Raw genomic sequence first — 22,226 nt, 5'->3', positions numbered from 1 at the left:
AGACATTGCATGGTACATGCTTCTTCTTGTTATATGATTAATGTGGGCAAAGTGTGATGTTTGGGCTATATAAGACCAGCTAATGTGGTTGTGTATTGTATGATGTATTACAGACAGCTCAGCATTGGAATGGATGGAGAATTGCAGCATTGCTCATAGTAAAGGTCCTTGGTTGTTCCTTATCTGGCAGGTCCATGAGCATTGCACATATTAAACAGCTTCCTGACAAATAGCAGATACAATGCTGCTCCTCACTTCAGGAAGTAGGAAGGGAATTGTGGAATTTGTAGAAGGGGAGGCCAGATTAATGTATTACTCTGTTGTTGTTGTTGTATTATTGTATATCTTATTATTTTTATAGAAGCTCTGCAGGGCCATCTATCTATAGAATGCACATTGCTCCATTATGTTTAGAGATTTATATTAAATTTTTTATACTTATATGGACAACTTTTTGGTGTTCTTTGCTCCTTCGTTAGCTCCTAATATTCATGCTTAGATCCAGAGGCTAAAGGAAATGCAGCTCAGACCTAATCATTCTTAAAGCTAATAGTTTGGTTCACTTAAATTGTAAGAAGCACAATCTGAACTCCTCACTCATACATTTACATTAGTTGGATAGGAGATTGTCTGGCTGGACTGAAGTGTAGCAAGTTGTAAAAGTTTATGAGTAATCTACGTAAAATGCTAAAAAAAATACAAGAAAACGTGACCTAACCTGTTTACGTATAAAAAAAATCTTCTCCAAAGTCATGTGAAAATGAACAAAGAAGAGTCATTTTTGCCTAAAAGGAGTCACTTTTGAAGTGACTTATAAAAATACATTTAGGGACAAGCTGGAAGGAGACTTCAGCCTCTGGATGTACTGTGTGTTTTGTACATGTAAACAAGAATGTACATATTCACTGACAGGAGATAGAGATATTGACCATAAAGAAATATAATACATTTTTTACAAGATTGTAGGGCATGTTATTAGCTGGGCCGCATAAAAATATTAAAACAAGTGCAGTAGTATTCATGGCCACAGCCCTGGTGCACCAAGAAGCCAAATTACATTATGCTAAGAATCACATTTTCTCTAAAATGACAGATCTCTGGGGAATAGGATATTTATTTCTAGTAAAAAAGACACCAACACCAGCTCTTACTTTACTAAACTATTATCTCCCTCATGTCGGCTTGGATATGTCCTCTCAAGAATTTCCTCTTTTCTGTGAAACCTGGCCTGTTTACATATAAAAAAAAATCTTCTCCAAAGTCATGTGAAAATGAGCAGAGAAGAGTCATGTTTGTCTGATATGAGTCACTTTTGGAGGCTGCAGAGGAAGTGCCACAGACGCCCTTAATTCTAGTCTGAAAATCAATGACATCTTAGATTTGGAGTTGATTTCCGTTCTTACGCGTGGGCAGCTAAGCCCCTCCCCCATCTATCGGCTGACAAATTGATGATTGTTGTGCAAAAGTGACACAATTTACTTGTTTAGGGGTTTAGGTATTTGCTGATTAGAGTTCTCCTCTGAGTCCTAATCATATTCCTCACTAATACTCTGGAAAAGGATGACTAATGAAATGATATAGTTTACTAAGGCCCAGGGCCTGAGGAGGAGTGCACTAAAGTGAAATAGGGAATGTACAATCATGTTTCATTGTTATCTATTTATAATAAACAAATAAATAACTTTTTTCTAATGTTTTTTTCTGACTGAAGAAAAATCCCCCTGCCATGTTGCTTCAGCTTCTCTGCACTTTTTACAGCATTTAGAGATGTGCTTTACAGCAGCCTCCCAGCCATGGATGATAATAGACTAGGTCTGACTCATTAAGGGCTATTATAGAGATTTCCATCCTGTACATAAGTTGAGACATTATCTTTTGTCAGTAATGATGTAATGATGGGTCAGTGTTATCTATATAGAGGTCATTGTACAGGGAGTGGGAGGAGATAAGCTGTGACATCATCTATTGTCAGTAATGAAATGATGTAATGATGGGTCAGTGCTATCTATATAGAGGTCATTGTACAGGGAGGGGGAGGAGATAAGCTGTGACATCATCTATTGTCAGTAGTGGTGTAATGATGGGTCAGTGTTATCTATATAGAGGTCATTGTACAGGGAGGGGGAGGAGATAAGCTGTGACATCATCTATTGTCAGTAGTGATGTAATGATGGGTCAGTGTTATCTATATAGATGTAATTGTACAGGGAGGGGGAGGAGATAAGCTGTGACATCATCTATTGTCAGAAGTGATGTATTGATAAGTCAGTGTTATCTATATAGATGTAATTGTACAGGGAGGAGGAGGAGATAAGCTGTGACATCATCTATTGTCAGTAGTGATGTAATGATGGGTCAGTGTTATCTATATAGAGGTCATTGTACAGGGAGGGGCAGGAGATAAGTTGTGATGTTTTCTATTGTCAGTAGTGATGTAATGATGGATCAGTGTTATCTATATAGAGGTCATTGTACAGGGAGGGGAGGAGATAAGCTGTGACATCATCTATTGTCAGTAGTGATGTAATGATGGGTCAGTGTTATCTATATAGATGTCATTGTACAGGGAGGGGGAAGTGATAAGCTGTGACATCATCTATTGCTAGTAGTGATGTAATGATGGGTCAGTGTTATCTATATAGATGTAATTGTACAGGGAGGGGAGGAGATAAGCTGTGACATCATCTATTGCCAGTAGTGATGTAATGATGGGTCAGTGTTATCTATATAGAGGTCATTGTACAGGAAAGAGGAGGAGATAAGCTGTGACATCATCTATAGTCAGTAGTGAGGTAATGATGGGTCAGTGTTATCTATAGAGAGGTCATTGTACAGGGAGGGGGAGGAGATAAGCTGTGACATCATCTATTGTCATCAGTGATGTAATGATGGGTCAGTGTTCTCTATATAGAGGTCATTGTACAGGGAGGGAAGGAGATAAGCTGTGACATCATCTATTGTCAGTAGTGATGTAATGATGGGTCAGTGTTATCTATATAGATGTAATTGTACAGGGAGGGGGAGGAGATAAGCTGTGACATCATCTATTGTCATCAGTGATGTAATGATGGGTCAGTGTTATCTATATAGATGTAATTGTACAGGGAGGGGGTGGAGATAAGCTGTGACATCATCTATTGTCAGTAGTGATGTAATGATGTGTCAGTGTTATCTATATAGAGGTCATTGTATAGGGAGGGGCAGGAGATAAGCTGTGACATCATCTATTGTCAGTAGTGATGTAATGATGGATCAGTGTTATCTATATAGAGGACATTGTACAGGGAGTGGGAGGAGATAAGCTGTGACATCATCTATTGTCAGTAGTGGTGTAATGATGGGTCAGTGTTATCTATATAGAGGTCATTGTACAGGGAGGGGCAGGAGATAAGTTGTGATGTTTTCTATTGTCAGTAGTGATGTAATGATGGATCAGTGTTATCTATATAGAGGTCATTGTACAGGGAGGGGAGGAGATAAGCTGTGACATCATCTATTGTCAGTAGTGATGTAATGATGGGTCAGTGTTATCTATATAGATGTCATTGTACAGGGAGGGGGAAGTGATAAGCTGTGACATCATCTATTGCCAGTAGTGATGTAATGATGGGTCAGTGTTATCTATATAGATGTAATTGTACAGGGAGGGGAGGAGATAAGCTGTGACATCATCTATTGCCAGTAGTGATGTAATGATGGGTCAGTGTTATCTATATAGAGGCCATTGTACAGGGAGGAGGAGGAGATAAGCTGTGACATCATCTATAGTCAGTAGTGAGGTAATGATGGGTCAGTGTTATCTATAGAGAGGTCATTGTACAGGGAGGGGGAGGAGATAAGCTGTGACATCATCTATTGTCATCAGTGATGTAATGATGGGTCAGTGTTCACTATATAGAGGTCATTGTACTGGGAGGGAAGGAGATAAGCTGTGACATCATCTATTATCAGTAGTGATGTAATGATGGGTCAGTGTTATCTATATAGATGTAATTGTACAGGGAGGAGGAGGAGATAAGCTGTGACATCATCTATTGTTAGTAGTGATGTAATGATGGGTCAGTGTTATCTATATAGAGGTCATTGTACAGGGAGGGGAGGAGATAAGCTGTGACATCATCTATTGTCAGTAGTGATGTAATGATGGGTCAGTGTTATCTATATAGATGTAATTGTACAGGGAGGAGGAGATAAGCTCTGACATCATCTATTATCATCAGTGATGTAATGATGGGTCAGTGTTATCTATATAGATGTAATTGTACAGGGAGGGGGTGGAGATAAGCTGTGACATCATCTATTGTCAGTAGTGATGTAATGATGTGTCAGTGTTGTCTATATAGAGGTCATTGTACAGGGAGGGGGAGGAGATAAGCTGTGACATCATCTATTGTCAGTAGTGATGTAATGATGTGTCAGTGTTATCTATATAGAGGTCATTGTACAGGGAGGGGGAGGAGATAAGCTGTGACATCATCTATTGTCAGTAGTGATGTAATGATGTGTCAGTGTTATCTATATAGAGGTCATTGTATAGGGAGGGGCAGGAGATAAGCTGTGACATCATCTATTGTCAGTAGTGATGTAATGATGGATCAGTGTTCTCTATATAGAGGACATTTTACAGGGAGGCGGAGGAGATAAGCTGTGACATCATCTATTGTCAGTAGTGATGTAATGATGGGTCAGTGTTATCTATATAGAGGTCATTGTACAGGGAGGGGCAGGAGATAAGCTGTGACATCATCTATTGTCAGTAGTGATGTAATGATGTGTCAGTGTTATCTATATAGAGGTCATTGTATAGGGAGGGGCAGGAGATAAGCTGTGACATCATCTATTGTCAGTAGTGATGTAATGATGGGTCAGTGTTATCTATATAGAGGTCATTGTACAGGGAGGAGGAGGAGATAAGCTGTGACATCATCTATTGTCAGTAGTGATGTAATGATGGGTCAGTGTTATCTATATAGAGGTCATTGTACAGGGAGGAGGAGGAGATAAGCTGTGACATCATCTATTGTCAGTAGTGATGTAATGATGGGTCAGTGTTATCTATATAGAGGTCATTGTACAGGGAGGAGGAGGAGACAAGCTGTGACATCATCTATTGTCAGTAGTGATGTAATGATGGGTCAGTGTTACCTATATAGAGGTCATTGTATAGGGAGGGGCAGGAGATAAGCTGTGACATCATCTATTGTCAGTAGTGATGTAATGATGGGTCAGTGTTATCTATATAGAGGTCATTGTACAGGGAGGGGGTGGAGATAAGCTGTGACATCATCTATTGTCAGTAGTGATGTAATGATGTGTCAGTGTTATCTATATAGAGGTCATTGTACAGGGAGGGGAGGAGATAAGCTGTGACATCATCTATTGTCAGTAGTGATGCAATGATGGGTCAGTGTTATCTGTATAGAGGTCATTGTACAGGGAGGGGAGGAGATAAGCTGTGACATCATCTATTGTCAGTAGTGATGTAATGATGGGTCAGTGTTATCTATATAGAGGTCATTGTACAGGGAGGGGAGGAGATAAGCTGTGACATCATCTATTGTCAGTAGTGATGTAATGATGGGTCAGTGTTACCTATATAGAGGTCATTGTATAGGGAGGGGCAGGAGATAAGTTGTGATGTTTTCTATTGTCAGTAGTGAAAGTCCCCAGTGAAAGTTTCAGGATGTTGTTTTTATTGTTATGACGTGTAGATAGTAGTGAAAAGGTCCTAAAAATAACCTAAAAGCTTGGTGACACATTCCCTTTAAGAGTCATACAGCAGTATTCGGTAGCAGTGGGTAAGTCAGACATTTCTGGGAGTTCCTGGTCTAGATAATGACACATCACAAGTATTTATAGCAGCCTCTTCCGGGGAGCACATCCTTCCTTACTTTTGCTAATTGAGATGGAAATTGTTTGCCTATCTGAACAGAGTGTCTCGGTGTATGTGAAGTATATTTAATTAATTGTGGGTTCTTGATAATTAGCAAGTCATGTCATTAAACATTTGTGCAGGTGTTAATTACTTTCTTTTAATTATCCTTATCAGTGTGTATACTGTAGATAAAGTGAAGGTTGATCCAAAGGCATAAACATTCATAAGTTGATAAATGTAGGGGCTTGTTATGAGATATTATTAATGTGGAACTAAATGGGGGCTCAATTCAGGTAAATATTTATAAATACTATAACAATGCATTGTTAAGGGGATCCTATTCAATAATGCAGCAGCTCCATCACTTCATACTATAAAAGACACTCTATAACTACAGCAAGAACCTGTACATCTTAGGCTATATTCACACGAACGTATGGGGGACGTATATACGGCCGCCGTATATACGGCCGATATACGTCCCCCATACACTCCTATGGGCGCACGGCACCCTACGGGAGCGGTACGGTGCAGCACACGTGCGGCACCGTACCGTTCCGTACCCGGGAAAAAGATAGGACATGTCCTATCTTTTCCCGTAATACGGCGCCGTGCACCATATGTTGCTATGGAGAGGGGCGGGGGTGAGCTGCGCTCACCTCCTCCTCCTCTCCCCGTACACTGCCGTTGCCCGCTACGGTACGGTACGGGCGGGCAACGGCAGTGTGAATATAGCCTTAATCTGACACATAACGCATTAAAGATAACCTTTTAGTTAAATGGAATAATTTAGGTTCATTTAACACCCAAAACTTATCACTCCGTCATATGGAGCTCATTACAAGCTTTATTTCTTGTGAAAATGCTTTTTCTTCATATGTATATCAGCCCACAAGGGCTTTAGTGGGCTTCTATGGAGCACCCCAAGGCTCCTGCTACACTGCTGTAATCAGAGTTGGACTGGTCCACCAGAATAACAGAGAATACTCTAGGGCAGTGATGGCAAACCTTTTAGAGGCCGAGTGCCCAAACTATAACCCAGGTGCCAACCAAAAATTAAAGTAGTAACTTATTGCTCCCTTTTCAACAACTTTCAATCATATTGGCCTCCTGAGGACAGCAACACAATAGAAAGATGGAACATTTTCATCATTTTAGCTTCTTTCCAGTTTCCCTCTGTACACAGATAATTCTGCCCTGTCTAATTCTCCCTCTTCCTACAGTCCCAAGTAGCAAAGTCAGTATCAAAATATGACTGAAAGCAGCATCTTTTAAGTTGCTTAGAACTGCAGGAACATTCTTTGAGTCTTGTCTGGTACGCTGGGGTGATGGCCCGGGTGCCCACAAAAAGGGCTCTGAGTGCCGCTTCTGGTACCTGTGCCATAGATTCGCCATCACTGCTCTAGGGTGTCCAGACTCTTATACAAGACACCATAGATACAGCAGAATACAAACTAATTAGGAAGACTGTCACCTAGGGAAGATTGACTGAAAGGTCTCCAACATAATTTTATCTGCCTATAATCCTTCCCAGAGTCACTTTGTCTCTCATCACTTCAAGCTCTTAACCCCTTCTCAAGCTATTCGGATGGCCTCAGCATATTGCGCATGCACAAAAGAGCACTAAACTACAATGAATTAACTGGCGCATGTGCCATGATACAAGCCATTGTGTGATCATCTACATTGTGCAAGTGCAGGCTCACAGCACATGCTCCTGAGTCCGGCTTCAGTCTCCAGTTTCCCATCTATCCCCTTCTTTCTTTAGCTTCCTCTAAAACCAATCTGGGGAACATGCTGTACAGATGTAGTGGGCACTAGACTGATGTAGAGTAGGAGGAGAGTAAGAGTTGGCGTTGAGGGGTGTGAGGGATTACAGGAAAGAAGAAAGGAGCCTTGGGGCGCTCCAGAGATGCCTCTAAAGACTTCTGGGTTAATTTGCATATGGGTACAACATTTTTTGTGGAGGAATTAAGCTGTATTAAGGGTTATGAGATGTATTAGTGGCCCTACAAGAAAGTATGATGAATTTGCAGCCGGGGGAGGTTGGCTAGGGGCATATTTCCTTTTAATTAAGGAGAACCTGTCATCAACAATACCCATAATAAACCACTAACAGAATATTGTCAAGCAGAGTAGTTTTTCAGAGTAGTTGACATCATTCATTGGACTTCAGGAGTTCTGGTTAGTGATGTCTATGTATGCAGGACCATCAATAATGGTGAAGGGGGCTTTCTGAGGAAGAGAGAGCTTGACTTTAGTGTTAAAATCTCTGCCTCCTTGACTTTATGCAACCAACTTTATACATTTCACTTCACTTTCCCTTCTGTATGATGCCACCACACTGGGTCATGAAAGAAATATGATCTGGAAGGTTTTTGGCTGATTGGCAACATATTAGGTCAGTTTCTGCTGACAGGTTCCCTTTAAAGTAGGTACATTAAAATGGTACGCATGAATTCAGTCCTGTGGATAGCAGCACCGGAGGGTAATGTATCAATAAATGGAAGCAGCTTTGTTTTGTTCTGGTTTCAAAGACAGAAAATCGTAAAAATACGTAATACATGGTAAAAAATATAATGTTCTGAACTTCTATCACTCTTTTCATTGGTTGCTGATTGCTGTTTTTTGGTAGTCTGGGATACTTCTCCTGCTCTTAGTTGTTACATTCAAGGATGGGGAGGACATTTTCAGCCTGTCGAGGCACAGTAGTCATGAAGTAGTCTGAGAAGCTGGTAACCATTTATATTAGTGTACAAGGGACTAGGAATCAAAAGAAATACATGAGGAATACTAAAATAAGGGTACCAGGTATCTTAACTTTGCATAATGGTGAGATTTTCATCATGTCAACTTCAGATACTGCTCACATCAGTAAGGGGCATCCTGTACCGAGGTGTCTATGAGTAATTCTATGCTACCCTGCTGGCAAAGAAGTCAGTGGAGACAAAGATTTGTGGCTGCCTTCCAAATGTATCACGCAGGTTATATAAACTCACTTTCTTTTTTTCTGCTGTATGTTTTTAAGGCTGTGATCTATCCTTTTTTATGTTTCCGGAGCCCTTACCAAGACGTAGTCATAGGAAAACATAAGAGAACTTTTTGGGAGCAATGGTCTTAACCAGACATGCCTATGATTAAAGGGATATTCCCACGAATGATACTCAGGGCTCTAGATACACTTGGATGCAGGATCTGATGTTGCAATTTTCTGTCTGTACCATCTGGAATATTCTTAAGTGGGTAAAATATGGTGGGGTAATATATTGTTGTCATTTATTACAAATAAATCAATGCCATTAGGAGTTATAGCACCCGCCTGGGAGCCTCCTGGCATTAGAAGGTCAAGAAGATGATGATTTATGGGTTGTATTATTAGGAATAGACCTACGCTTAATGTATGGTGTCAATACACAAAGTAGCCCCAGCTCAATACTAAATCTGCAACTCATGAATGGTTCCACTTGGATCATTATGTATTTCATTGAAAAATGTATAAAGTCACCAGAAACCACTGTGATAACGAGATTTTATAAGGTCCTTCTCCAAATGATTGATGAGACCCCCATCCTGACAGTGAGGGAGTATGTTACTATGATCACCTTAAACTTGAGCAGAAATTGATAATAATGTCATATATTACATCAGAGGTATGAGCTGATGTTCTTGAGTTATCATGGCTGTAGCTAAGGAGTTCCAGGCCCTAGTTTAAATTTCAGGTTGGGCTCCCTGCACAAGTGCTCCTCATGCCAACCAGTTGTATCTCATCTGTGCCGTTCCACAGCATAATGGCAGCATAATGGCATGTGCGTTGGTAGGGTCCTACAAATTAGGGTCACAGTAACCTTGTAATATATATGTATATATTACAGAGGGAGCAATATATATATATATATATATATATATATATATATATATATATATATATATATATACACTCACCGGCCAGTTTATTAGGTACACAATGCTAGCAATGGGTTGGACCTCCTTTTGCCTTCAGAACTGCCTCAATTCTTCGTGGCATAGATACAACAAGGCGCTGGAAGCATTCCTCAGAGATTTTGGTCCATATTGACATGATGGCATCACACAGTTGCCGCAGATTTGTCGGCTGCACATCCATGATGCGAATCTCCCGTTCCACCACATCCCAAAGATGCTCTATTGGAGTGAGATCTGGTGACTGTGGAGGCCATTTGAGTACAGTGAACTCATTGCCATGTTCAAGAAACCAGTCTGAGATGATTCCAGCTTTATGACATGGCGCATTATCCTGCTGAAAGTAGCCATCAGATGTTGGGTACATTGTGGTCATAAAGGGATGGACATGGTCAGTAACAATACTCAGGTAGGCTGTGGCGTTGCAATGATGCTCAATTGGTACCAAGGGGCCCAAAGAGTGCCAAGGAAATATTCCCCACACCATGACACCACCACCACCAGCCTGAACCGTTGATACAAGGCAGGATGGATCCATGCTTTCATGTTGTTGACGCCAAATTCTGACCCTACCATCCGAATGTCGCAGCAGAAATCGAGACTCATCAGACCAGGCAACGTTTTTCTAATCTTCTACTGTCCAATTTTGATGAGCTTGTGCAAATTGTAGCCTCAGTTTCCTGTTCTTAGCTGAAAGGAGTGGCACCCGGTGTGGTCTTCTGCTGCTGTAGCCCATCTGCCTCAAAGTTGGACGTACTGTGCGTTCAGAGATGCTCTTCTGCCTACCTTGGTTGTAACGGGTGGCGATTTGAGTCACTGTTGCCTTTCTATCAGCTCGAACCAGTCTGCCCATTCTCCTCTGACCTCTGGCATCAACAAGGCATTTCCGCCCACAGAACTGCCGCTCACTGGATGTTTTTTCTTTTTCGGACCATTCTGTGTAAACCCTAGAGATGGTTGTGCATGAAAATCCCAGTAGATCAGCAGTTTCTGAAATACTCAGACCAGCCCTTCTGGCACCAACAACCATGCCACGTTCAAAGGCATCAAATCACCTTTCTTCCCCATACTGATGCTCGGTTTGAACTGCAGGAGATTGTCTTGACCATGTGTACATGCCTAAATGCACTGAGTTGCTGCCATGTGATTGGCTGATTAGAAATTAAGTGTTAACGAGCAGTTGGACAGGTGTACCTAATAAAGTGGCCGGTGAGTGTATATATATTGCTCCCTCTGTGTAAGGAAGATACCTGTATAATGGTTTAGATAACAGTTATATGCAGTGAGATGTAATTCCATCCAGTGATGTCTTCTCTACATGGCCATAAAATCTTCTCTAAGGCTCAGCAGTCTCTTTGATAGAAGTCTCTTTTACATAGTCTCTTGCAGATACATTTAATTTAATATCCTTCCATTACTATATATTGACCTACTGCTACTAATCCCATGATAGAAGACGACATGTCTGGCAGCTTGTCTACAATGGATCTCTACAATCTCTACAATGGGTACTCCTAGCTTATGGCCCCAGTTGCAACTGCTACAACCCCAAGGCCACTGACTCCAGTGTGACATTTGTGACATTCAAACAAAAGGGCCATACCTGCGTCTATAGCATCCATAGTGGCTATGTGGGAACCTGCTGTCTTCAGTGCACCCTTTATGAGAAATTTATGAGAAATTATCTTTAAACGGGTAATTCTTTTTTTAATAGCATCCATTTGAAGAAATGTATATAATTGACAGATGAATTAAACTGCCAATACCCAGGGAAGAATAAACCTTAGATCAGGGGTCTCAAACTCGCGACCAGGGGACAATATTTTGTGGCCCCCCACCTGGTCGCGCTGCATGGAGAGGGCTCAGCCGGTAAGTGGCGTACCGATCGCGGTCGCAGGGGTCGCGACTGAGACCGGGCCCATGGTCAGTCAGAGGCCCGCACCTGACCCCTGCGCTGCGCTGATAACTCGGCGCAGCCCAGCGGGCAGATGTTTTAAATTGTGACAGCCGCGGGCCTTCCCGTTACAGCGCACGGACTGTTCTGTATCTGGTCCGTGCGCTGGATCAGGGAGGGCCCGGAGCTGTCCCAATTCAAAATAAGAACGGGCCCCCGATCCGCCCACCGTCCCACCCACCTCAGCGGCCGTTCCCACCCATCGCATCCATAGACGCCGACACGTCTGCCTGCGCCGGGTCTGCTGAGGTCCATGACCCGGCACCTGACCTGGCAGACGCGTCATCAGCCGTCGCCTGCGCCGATCTGCAGAAGAGAGAGCGCGAAGAGGAGCGGGATAACTAGGTAAGAGTTTTATTTTTTATCTTGCTTAAGTATATGGGGCCCTGTTTCTATTTGGGGGGGCATAGGTGAAAGTTAGGAAATGGCTATTTGGGGGGATATTACCTATGGGGGACATTAATCACGGCTACTGCTGGGGGGATATTAATTATGGCTACTGGAGGGGGGGGGGCATTAATCATGGCTACTGCTGGGGGGGACATTAATTATGGCTACTGGAGGGGGGACATTAATTATAGCTACTGCTGGGGGGGATATTAATTATGGCTACTGGTGGGGGGGACATTAATCACGGCTACTGCTGGGGGGATATTAATTATGGCTACTGGAGGGGGGGGGGCATTAATCATGGCTACTGCTGGGGGGGACATTAATTATGGCTACTGGAGGGGGGACATTAATTATAGCTACTGCTGGGGGGGATATTAATTATGGCTACTGGTGGGGGGGACATTAATTATGGCTACTGGTGGGGGGGACATTAATTATGGCTACTGGTGGGGGGGGGGACATTAATTATAGCTACTGCTGGGGGGGACATTAATTATGGCTACTGGTGGGGGGGACATACTGTAGTATGGCAGTATATGATAGGATCGATCAGACAACCTAGGGTTAAAGTACCCTAGGGAGTCTGAAAAATAGTATAAATAAAAATAAAAAAAAGTTAAAAAAAAAATAATAATAATAAAAAAACCTAAAATTTCAAATCACCCCCCTTTCCCTAGAACTAACATAAATATAAATAAACAGTAAAAATCATAAACATATCAGGTATCGACGCGTCCGAAAATTCCCGATCTATCAAAATATGATAACGGTTTTTCAGTGTGTTTAACCCCGTTACGGAAAATAGCGCCCAAATTCGAAAATGGCACTATTTTGCCATTTTGAAAAATATAAAAAAATGGAGTGTCCCTGACTGGGCTCAGTGCGGTAGGAGCTTGGGACCCCTCGGTACACAGGACGCATTCATAGAGAAAACACGTCTCCCAGCTTGGGGCTTTCCTTGCACTGGGAGACGCCATGACATTTGAATCTGAATAATGATATTTTGTAAGCGCATTTTGTGTGGAAAACTTGATGCGGCCCAGCCTTACCCAGAATCTACCTCCAACGGCCCCCAGGTAAATTGAGTTTGAGACCCCTGCCTTAGATGCTGGCGTTTAACCTCTTATATAGGGCGGCATGGTGGCTTATTGGTTAGCATTACAGCCTTGCAGCACTGGGCATCTGTGTTCAAGTCCCAGGGTCAACTGAGTTTGTATGTTTTCTCCATGTTTGCATGGGTTTCCTCTGGGTCCTCTGGTTTCCTCTCACACTACAAAACATACTGGTTGATTGATTAGATTGGGAGCTCCATGGGGACAGGAACTGACTAGACAAGCTCTGTGCAGTGCTGCGTAATCTGTGTGCGCTATATAAATAAAGGAACTATTATTATTAATTATTATTATATATTATAAGTACAGACAGGTCCTTTTCAAAAAATCTTTCTTCCTCTATGGCATTGCGCATTGAAGATTTGCGCTTAGTGAAGACAAACCCAAAATGGACACTTTTTAATAAGTTAAAGGGTTTGTCCCGCCAAAGCCACTAGGGAATATCAGATTGCCGAGGTTTCAACAACTGGGACCCCTGCAGAACAGGAGAACAAGGGACCATCCCTAATGGCTTTTATGTATAAGCTATTAAAAGAATGTTGATTTTAGCAATTTTGTTTCTTTAACAAAAGTAGTCAAATATCCACATATATAAATAACAACACATATCAGATGTTTACCTTCAGGCATAGGCAGCCTGAGGCTTTAGGAACAGAATTGTATCTCTCTAGAGTGCTCCATATTAACAGAACAGGCCCAAATTCTGGATGCGGAATCATTGCCGATTTGCTTTGTCAAGCTTTATTTAGAACTAGCATGTGTGGATACATATATAATTCAATTCATGAATAATTTGTTATGTGATCAAAATACTTATATTTTATGATAGCCTTACAATATTTTGTTATATGTTCAATAAACAGTTACCATATGGTTATCACAACTGAGCCTGTTACACCAGTGATTGAGAGATAGAAGAGGATTTGTCTGTCCTATCAAGAGTCATACAAAGGCCAGACACTTACCAGGTTGAATCCTCAAAAGTACCTGCAAGGAATAACAAAGGTACAGCTAGTTGTATAGGGTGTTCTTAAAACTAAACTAAAGACCACATTTCTCCACTGTAGTGGTCCGGAACTACACCCCCTGTCACTTTCAGTCTCTATTTGTACACAGAGGTGGCACCAGCAAACAATATGTAATGGCTGCAGCGCAGGGTCGGCTCCAAGTTTCCGTAGGCTCTTTGGGCCCCTTTGCAGTGAACTCCCATGGCGACATTAAAAATTAGGAAACTAAAACAGTCCATGTTCCCTAAAATATTCCTATGATAAATACCAAACAAGCCCCTTCATGGTTATCTTATAAACAGCCCGCTTATGGTTATTTTATATAAAGCTCCCCTCACCCCCTATGGATTCATTAGATACAGCTCCCCTCATTCCCATGGATTCATTATGGGCCCCCCCAGCAGCTCTGGGCCCCAGCAACTTGTGCAAGTATGCCCAAGTATGCCCAAGGGAAAAAAGTGTGGTTTTTTTTTTGAGCACTTGCCATTAGATATAAATGATCGTGAACAATCCCTTTAATTATAGAGAGGTGGTGACCGTCAGGTCAGTGCTTTACTGTTTTTAGTTTCCTGGATTCTCTCTTTTAGGGCAATGCCCTTCTATTTTAAGTGTCCACCAAATGTAAAGTTGGGAGCCCCAAATATTCATCTGTTGTCTATGGGAAAAGCCTAAAATGATTGTACAATAAATCAAAAATGCCAGAGAAAAAAACTATGGAACTTTACAGATGTTTTGGGTCCAATTAGAAAAAAAATAGTCAAAGTTAAAATTAAACGTGAGAGAATTTATTTGTTGATTATAGTCCTGGAAATGTATATATACCCCCTTCTGGTCCTGTGCAGGGGCAGGGGGTTACAAAGGTTTTGTTTTGTAAATTTTTGTAGGAATCATTTTTTAATAGGGTTAGGATTAGCATTAGGGTCAACGTTAGCAGTTCTAGTTCTAACTCTTACATTAACCTAGAGCCTAATGATAACCCTAACCACCATGAAAATATGTTTAAAAAGTTAATGAAACAAAATAGGACCTTCATATCAGTGCTTTTTGAAGACGGGAACAATATCTGTTTGCAGAGATTAGATTCAGAAGTGAATCTTTTGAAAAATGTCACTGTTTATTCTAAACTAGATGCCCCCTTAAAAGACATCTACCACCAGTATAAAGGATTGTAAACCAAGCACAGTAACATGCTGATACGTGCCCCCTCTGGCAGGATCTGCTCTTCTTTTATCTTCTTATGCCCCTTTAAAATTTATAGATGTTGATTTGGTGCAGAGTCCCTCAGGCTCATTTGCATAATTTTAAAAAACTTTTTCATAAAAAGGTATGAGAAGCTATAAGAAGTGCAGATCATGCCACATGTAGGTGTGCTTGGTCATGATCATTGGTGTTGGATTAGAGTAAATCTCTCTATATATAGTGTCGTCTGGGAAAATTCAGGCTTAGTAGTGGAAAATAATGACATTTTTCTTATATTAGTAATAATTGGTGTGTTTACAGACTTTCTTCCCAATTATAATACCTATAGTGAGACAAGTAGTCTGCCCGCTTTCACATATGACTGATCTTCAAGATTTGGCCCGTAAATGAGCGGCTTAAATTGAGTGCAATATCCACTCCTAACTTCATTGATTCTTCTAACAATGTCTCTCTTTTTTTAATCTGTGCTACTTGCGGTACATTTTCAGGCAAATTCAAGCAATGCTAGTTTGTATCTGAAGCGGCACTTGCATCTTGCTCCTTTGTTACCGCTATGTAAGATTGTAATTGATTTTTGCCTTGTTCGGTAATTGCTTCAGTAGATTCTCATTTGTAAATTATCCAGGAAACCAGTCAGGAGAATCTATTAGATGACTAATATAGTCAAGTGGTATTTGGTTAGCAGCTCTTAAGTTAATTCTAGAAAACCAATCAAGTTGGCGACCTTATTAGGGAAGAGCGAGAAATGTCGCCTGCGTAGTCAGTGCCGTAAGTCAGTCCGGAAAGGGTTAGATGCAGGGTAGGATTTATAGTACAGGCCGGATGTTTCCTCCTAACAAAAAATAAATGTACTGTAATTATAAATCTTTGGTTTGTCAGGTTGTAAAAAATTCTGTTCGTCTGTTCATACGTTGTGGACTTTCCTGGGAAATCTAGGTAACATTCAATATGTCTACGGTTACAGCTCCCGTATGGGTTGTCACTCAACTTACCCAGACATTGAAATAGGAATCCTGCCCAGTGATGCATTAACCACTCCAGCACTGCTACACAAATGCTCACATGTCACATTTGCCCCGCAACCTTGTTTGATAGCTGAGTGACCATATGTAAATAGTAGCCAAAAAGGGAGGGGACTGCTCTGTAAATGCCAAAAGATGGCAAATTAAAAAAAAAAAATCTACATTTTTGTAAATGTATGAAACATTAAAAAACCTATACAAATTTGGTATCCCCGTAATTGTACCGACCCAAAGAATAAAGTAGCATTTGGGGCGCACAGTGAAAGCCGTAAAATCCAAGCCCACAAGAAAACGGCGCAAATGCATTTTTTCACCATTTCCACTGCATTTTTATTTTTTTTCCCGCTTCCCAGTACACGGCATGGAATATTCAATACCGTCTATATGAAGTGCAATTTGTTACGCAGAAAACAAGCCGTCACACAGCTCTGTACGTGGAAAAATAAAAAAGTTATAGATTTTTGAAGGTGGGGAGTGAATAATGAAAAAACAAAAAATGGCGAGGTCCTGAAAGGGTTAAAGCACACAGTGATGTCATAATAGTTATACAATGATGTCACATTACCTAAATAATGCATACTTATTGAAAAGTAAGGCCCCACTTGGTTTGTAATGCTCACATATGTTAAGTAATGTTGACTATTGCTGCTATATAGTGAAAGTCCTATTTTATCATAGTATCATAGTTTATACGATTGAAAAAAGAGTTCAAATACATCAAGTTCAACCAAGGAAGGAAAGGGATTGGATGAGGAAGGGATTTAGGGGAAACAATTCTATACATAACCATCAATGTTATTTAGGTGTAAATAACATTTTCTAGCTAAATATATTGATATATCCCTTAGGATATATCATAAGTATCATTGGTGGGAGTCTGATATCCAGAGCCCACACAGATCACCTGTGTCAAAGAATGGAACAGTAAGCAGGCAGCTCTAGTGGCCAAGTCTAGTAATTGCAACTCATCTTCCATACAAGTGAATGGGAGCTGATCTGCAGTAACCAGTTCTGTCCACTGCACAGAGAATGGAGCAATCTGCTTCCTGATGCTTTCTCTATGCATTGACTGCTGAGAACAGCTGAATGGTGGGGGTACCAGATGTTTGCCTCAACATCTGATATTAATGATCTTTTTCATGAATATATAAAACTCCATATGATAGTTATCCATCATGAGGGACACTGATCTATGAGAGAATGTGCCTAATAATTTAAATAAAGATTGTGTAACACTTCATTTCACCTGTGGAGGCGCTGTAGGAAAACAATGCACTTGCCACCAGCTGAACCTATCTATCCTACTTGTTAACCTGTAATCCCCTTAAGCTCAATGGAGCTTTCTTACCAATTGAGATTGTTGAAAGCACATAATCCCTGTCATTTAACCCCTTAACGACTTGGCCTTTTTTAGTTTTTTCACTTCCATTTTTCACTCACCAACTTCAAAAATCTATACCTTTTTTTATTTTTCCACATAAAGAGCTGTGTTATGGCTTATTTTCTGCGTAACAAATTGCACTTCATAGTGACGGTATTTAATATTCCATGGCGTGTACTGGGAAGCGGGAAAAAAATCCAAATGCAGTGAAAATGGTGAAAAACCACATTTGTGACGTTTTCTTGTGGGCTTGGATTTTACGGATTTCATTGTGCACCCCAAATGACATGTCTACTTTATTCTTTGGGTCGGTACGATCATGTGGATACCAAATTTGTATAGGTTTTATAATGTTTTCATACATTTAAAAAAATTAAAACCTCCTGTACAAAATATTTTTTTTTTTATTTTGCCATCTTCTGGGGCCAATAACTTTTTCATACTTTGGTGTACGGAGCTGTGGATAGTGTAATTTTTTGTGAATTTTGATGGCGTTTTCATTACTATAATTTTTGGGACTGTGTGACCTTTTGATCACTTTTTATTAATTTTTTTATATTTTTCAATATGGCAAAAAAATGGCATTTTCGACTTTGGACGCTATTTTCCGTAGCGAAAAAACATTATCATATTTTGATAGACCGGCATTTTTGGACGCGGCGATACCTAATGTGTTTATGATTTTTACTGTTTATTTATTTTTATATCAGTTCTAGGGAAAGGGGGGTGATTTGAATTTTTAGGTTTTTTTATTATAATTTTTTTTTTTTAAACTTTTTTTTATTTTTACTTTTACTATTTTTCAGACTCCCTAGGGTACTCTAACCCTAGGTAGTCTGATCGATCCTATCATATACTGCCATACTACAGTATGGCAGTATATGTGGATTTTACACCCCATGCATTACAATGTGCAATTAGCACATTGTAATGCATGGGTTAAAACGAAGTAGCCTCGGGTATTCGGAACGTCATCGGGGAGCAGCGATCCACGACAAGATGGCGGCGCCCATGCGGCGCCATCTCTTTGAAGCCGCCGGCAGCATTGCCGGCGGCGATCGAGGTGAGAACACCCGCGATCGGTGCTAGCACCGATCGCGGGTGTTACCGGTAAGCAGCAAAGACTGCAGCATAGACTTACCGGCTATGGAGAGGGCTCGGCCCGCGAGCCCTCTCCATGCACCGGGACCCGGCGCGCACCGCACTAGTACGGCGCGCGTCGGGAAGGGGTTAAGGATTAGATTACAATGTAGGTGCTCAATGACATTGACTAAGAAATGATGAGACTTATGAAGTCTGTACATGGCATGCATGGTAAAAAAAAGTAAAAAGCCATGGACATAAAACAGTTAACATCAATCGACATCTAAGAAGAAACACATAAAAGAAAGTAAAAAAAGGCTGAGACATTTAAGTATGAAAGGTGACACTGACGCTAGGGACAATTATCGCTTCTGTATGTTCCAGGGATCACTCCAGTCAGTCATTGTGAGTGTGACGGACACAAGTGTCAGGTCCGGAGGGACTTGGGAGTAGGACACAACGATGAGAGTCATATAGGAAACAATCAATGTTTTATCTTTTGTTTTATCTTGTTCATGTGCAACATCCCCCACCGGGCGTTGCCTTTTCTTGGGACCTGGAGGCGGCCGGGGCCCAGAATACCAGAGTGACTGGCGGTTGCAGCCTAGAGCACGCTGATGCCACGGTGCTTGGTATGGGGACCGGAGGGCTGTCCTACAGCCTGGCATGTCTACAGCAGGTGGTATGTGCAAGAAAATGTAGAGAGGGAGAGGCTGAAGTACTGAATCTCCCTGGGGCAACCCCTTAGTGTCCGTAACATATGTCCCTGGGTAATGGATGGGGAGCCCGTGGTGGTACAGCTGTATTCAGGGACCAGACTTCTGGTTCTATTTTGGAACAACTGTAGGCAACAGGCCAAACTATTTCAGAACAGATGCCGGATTACTGGAGAGATTACGGATTACTGTAGTGGTCATGGAGAGTGATCCTCAGGAGTAGATTCACCAGCCTGGTTATAGGTGCAGGCTGGGAGGTAGCTGTGCAGCTTTATCCAGGGTGTTCTGGGTGTCTGTTCTAGTGGTGCACTGACACTGTGGGGCATATTTATCAGGACCTCTGCGCACCGCCACTGGCGCAGAGGCCCTGAAATAATCGCAAATGCTAGCTTATTGCTAGCTTTTGCGATTATTTTCCCCAATCCGCCACCTTCACGCCAGTGGGGCGTGAAGGGGCGTGAAGGGGGGGCGCGGCCGGACGAGCGGGGGGCGCGGCCGGACGGTAGTGGGCCGGCGCGGGGCGTTACTGTCCCCGCGCCTGCGCACTCGCTGCTGCCGGCGACTTTTCATACGTGAAAAGTCGCCGGGTGCGGTTTTTTCTACGCCAGGCAGGGCCTGGCGTAGGATAAACGCTGCGCAACTGGCAGCCCGATACATGAAGAGGCAAAAGTGAGTTGATCAGACTCCTCTAGAGGGATACTACAGATGGAGAGCCTTATTCACAAGAACTCCCTTGCCTACATGTTGGCAGGGGTGTTGCACATGTAAATCCTGATTTTTTTATAATATAGTCCAATCTACATGCAGAAAGTGATTGATAGCAATTAGGCCTGTAATATTCACAAAGTGTGCAATCTTGTTATGGACACATGTGCACTTATCCCTGGAAAATCTCACAAATGGCCTGCTATGTGTTGAAGCTGTCCCAGTCATCTAAATAACGGTTGCAGAAAATATCAATTTTATATTAATTATTGGCTTTGCACCAGTTCTTTTGGCGGCCGCATTTCTTTTTGTTGCTGCACCATGTGCTCCATACTTATTATGTGTCCCTACACTTTTCCTGCAATTCTAGTTTTCCGACACTTTTTTGGCACAATTTATGGCACATAATTAGACCAACAAAAAGCAAGTCTACTACTTTCTAAACCCTTCACAAATGCGGTGTGTCCTTTCTGAAGCTCTTTTGTTTTTCTTATGGTGCAACAGATACATTAAGGCCATGCGCCACTGCTAAAATTGGGCACCAAAAAACACCTTGTGCCAAAAATAATACATGCCCCCCGTTATGCTTGCTGCCAAAACTACCCAAATTTGATGAATGGAACTGATTTTCACTTGCAGAAGGTTGAGTAAGAATTCAGTCCTCCCTATGTGGGTTTTACGGTGGCTAAGACCTGGTCAATAGTATAGTCTAGGAATAATAGGCTCAGTTATTAGCAAAGATTTACAAAGATTGGGTTGTAGAGATCTTCTACAATAGGAAGCTCTGAGCACCATAAATTGACATAAAGATCCTAAAGCCTAATGCGCACAACCGTATGGTGTTTACTGTTCTGTAAATTCAGCTGTATTCTGGCCGTAAATACAGGACGTATTGCAACAGTATGGCACCGTATCCATATGAAATACGGTGGGCTGGACTGGGCTGGGCTGGACTATTGGCTGACTGACAGAATGCACCTCCCATTGATTTTGGATACTGCACATATATATAGAGCAGCATACGGTGTACAGTCATATGCATCACGTATTTAGACCCTATTTTATATGTTCCCATTGACTTCTATGGGCCGTACAGAACAGAAATACGGTGGAAAATAGGACATGCTCTATATTTTGGTACGGCTCGCTTACGGTACGGTAAGGTGGACAATACAGGCATGTACATGGATGGCCGTATTGACCACTGGAATGCATGGGGCCGTATTACGGCTGTATATACTCTATGACTTTGCAACCATTTCGTCACATCTTTTTTATTTGGCTAATAATGCAGGTCCTCCTGTTTCAGGGAGATCACTATCACTTGATAAGTATTGATATTTTGGATGAGTATTACATGGACAGTCGATTGCTTATGATGACCACTTTATGGTGATGCTGTGTATTGAAATGGAACTCTTGCTTCCAAGTTTAGAGCTATTCTCTGGAGGTTTCAGCAGCAGGACTAAGATGCATCAGAAGGAGGACCCTCCCCACTAACCAAAGCAAAAAAAAAAAAAAAGAAACACATTTCCAAAGTAAAAATAATAAACAAAATTATAATTCAATTTATTAGTAATACAAACATATCCTAGCAAAAGATCAACAAAGAAGCTACACAGGATCCATACTCGCTATGATCATCATTAAAGGGAACCTGTCATCAGCAATGGGCCTAATAAACCACTAACAGTATATAGTTGAACAGCATAATACCGTACAGTTTAGTATCTTTCATGGTACAGGGTGATGGTATCATCTAGAAAATCACCTTTGAAGTGAGTATAAATTGGTTGTATAAAGTCAAGGAGGAGGAGAGTTTAACACTGAAGTCAAGGT

The 22,226-nt window shown here is 41.5% G+C and overlaps 1 protein-coding gene across 2 annotated transcripts in view; it reads left to right on the top strand.

Moving 5' to 3' along the window:
* The window catches only part of SLC35F4 (solute carrier family 35 member F4), a 152,263-nt gene that overhangs the window by 1,893 nt on the left and 128,144 nt on the right, over positions 1–22,226 (top strand). The window lies entirely within an intron of this gene.

Source organism: Engystomops pustulosus, chromosome 7 (genome assembly GCF_040894005.1).
Source record: "Engystomops pustulosus chromosome 7, aEngPut4.maternal, whole genome shotgun sequence".
Taxonomy (NCBI): domain Eukaryota; kingdom Metazoa; phylum Chordata; class Amphibia; order Anura; family Leptodactylidae; genus Engystomops; species Engystomops pustulosus.
Note: the sequence above shows the minus strand (reverse complement) of the source record. Positions and strands in the feature narration are given on the sequence as shown.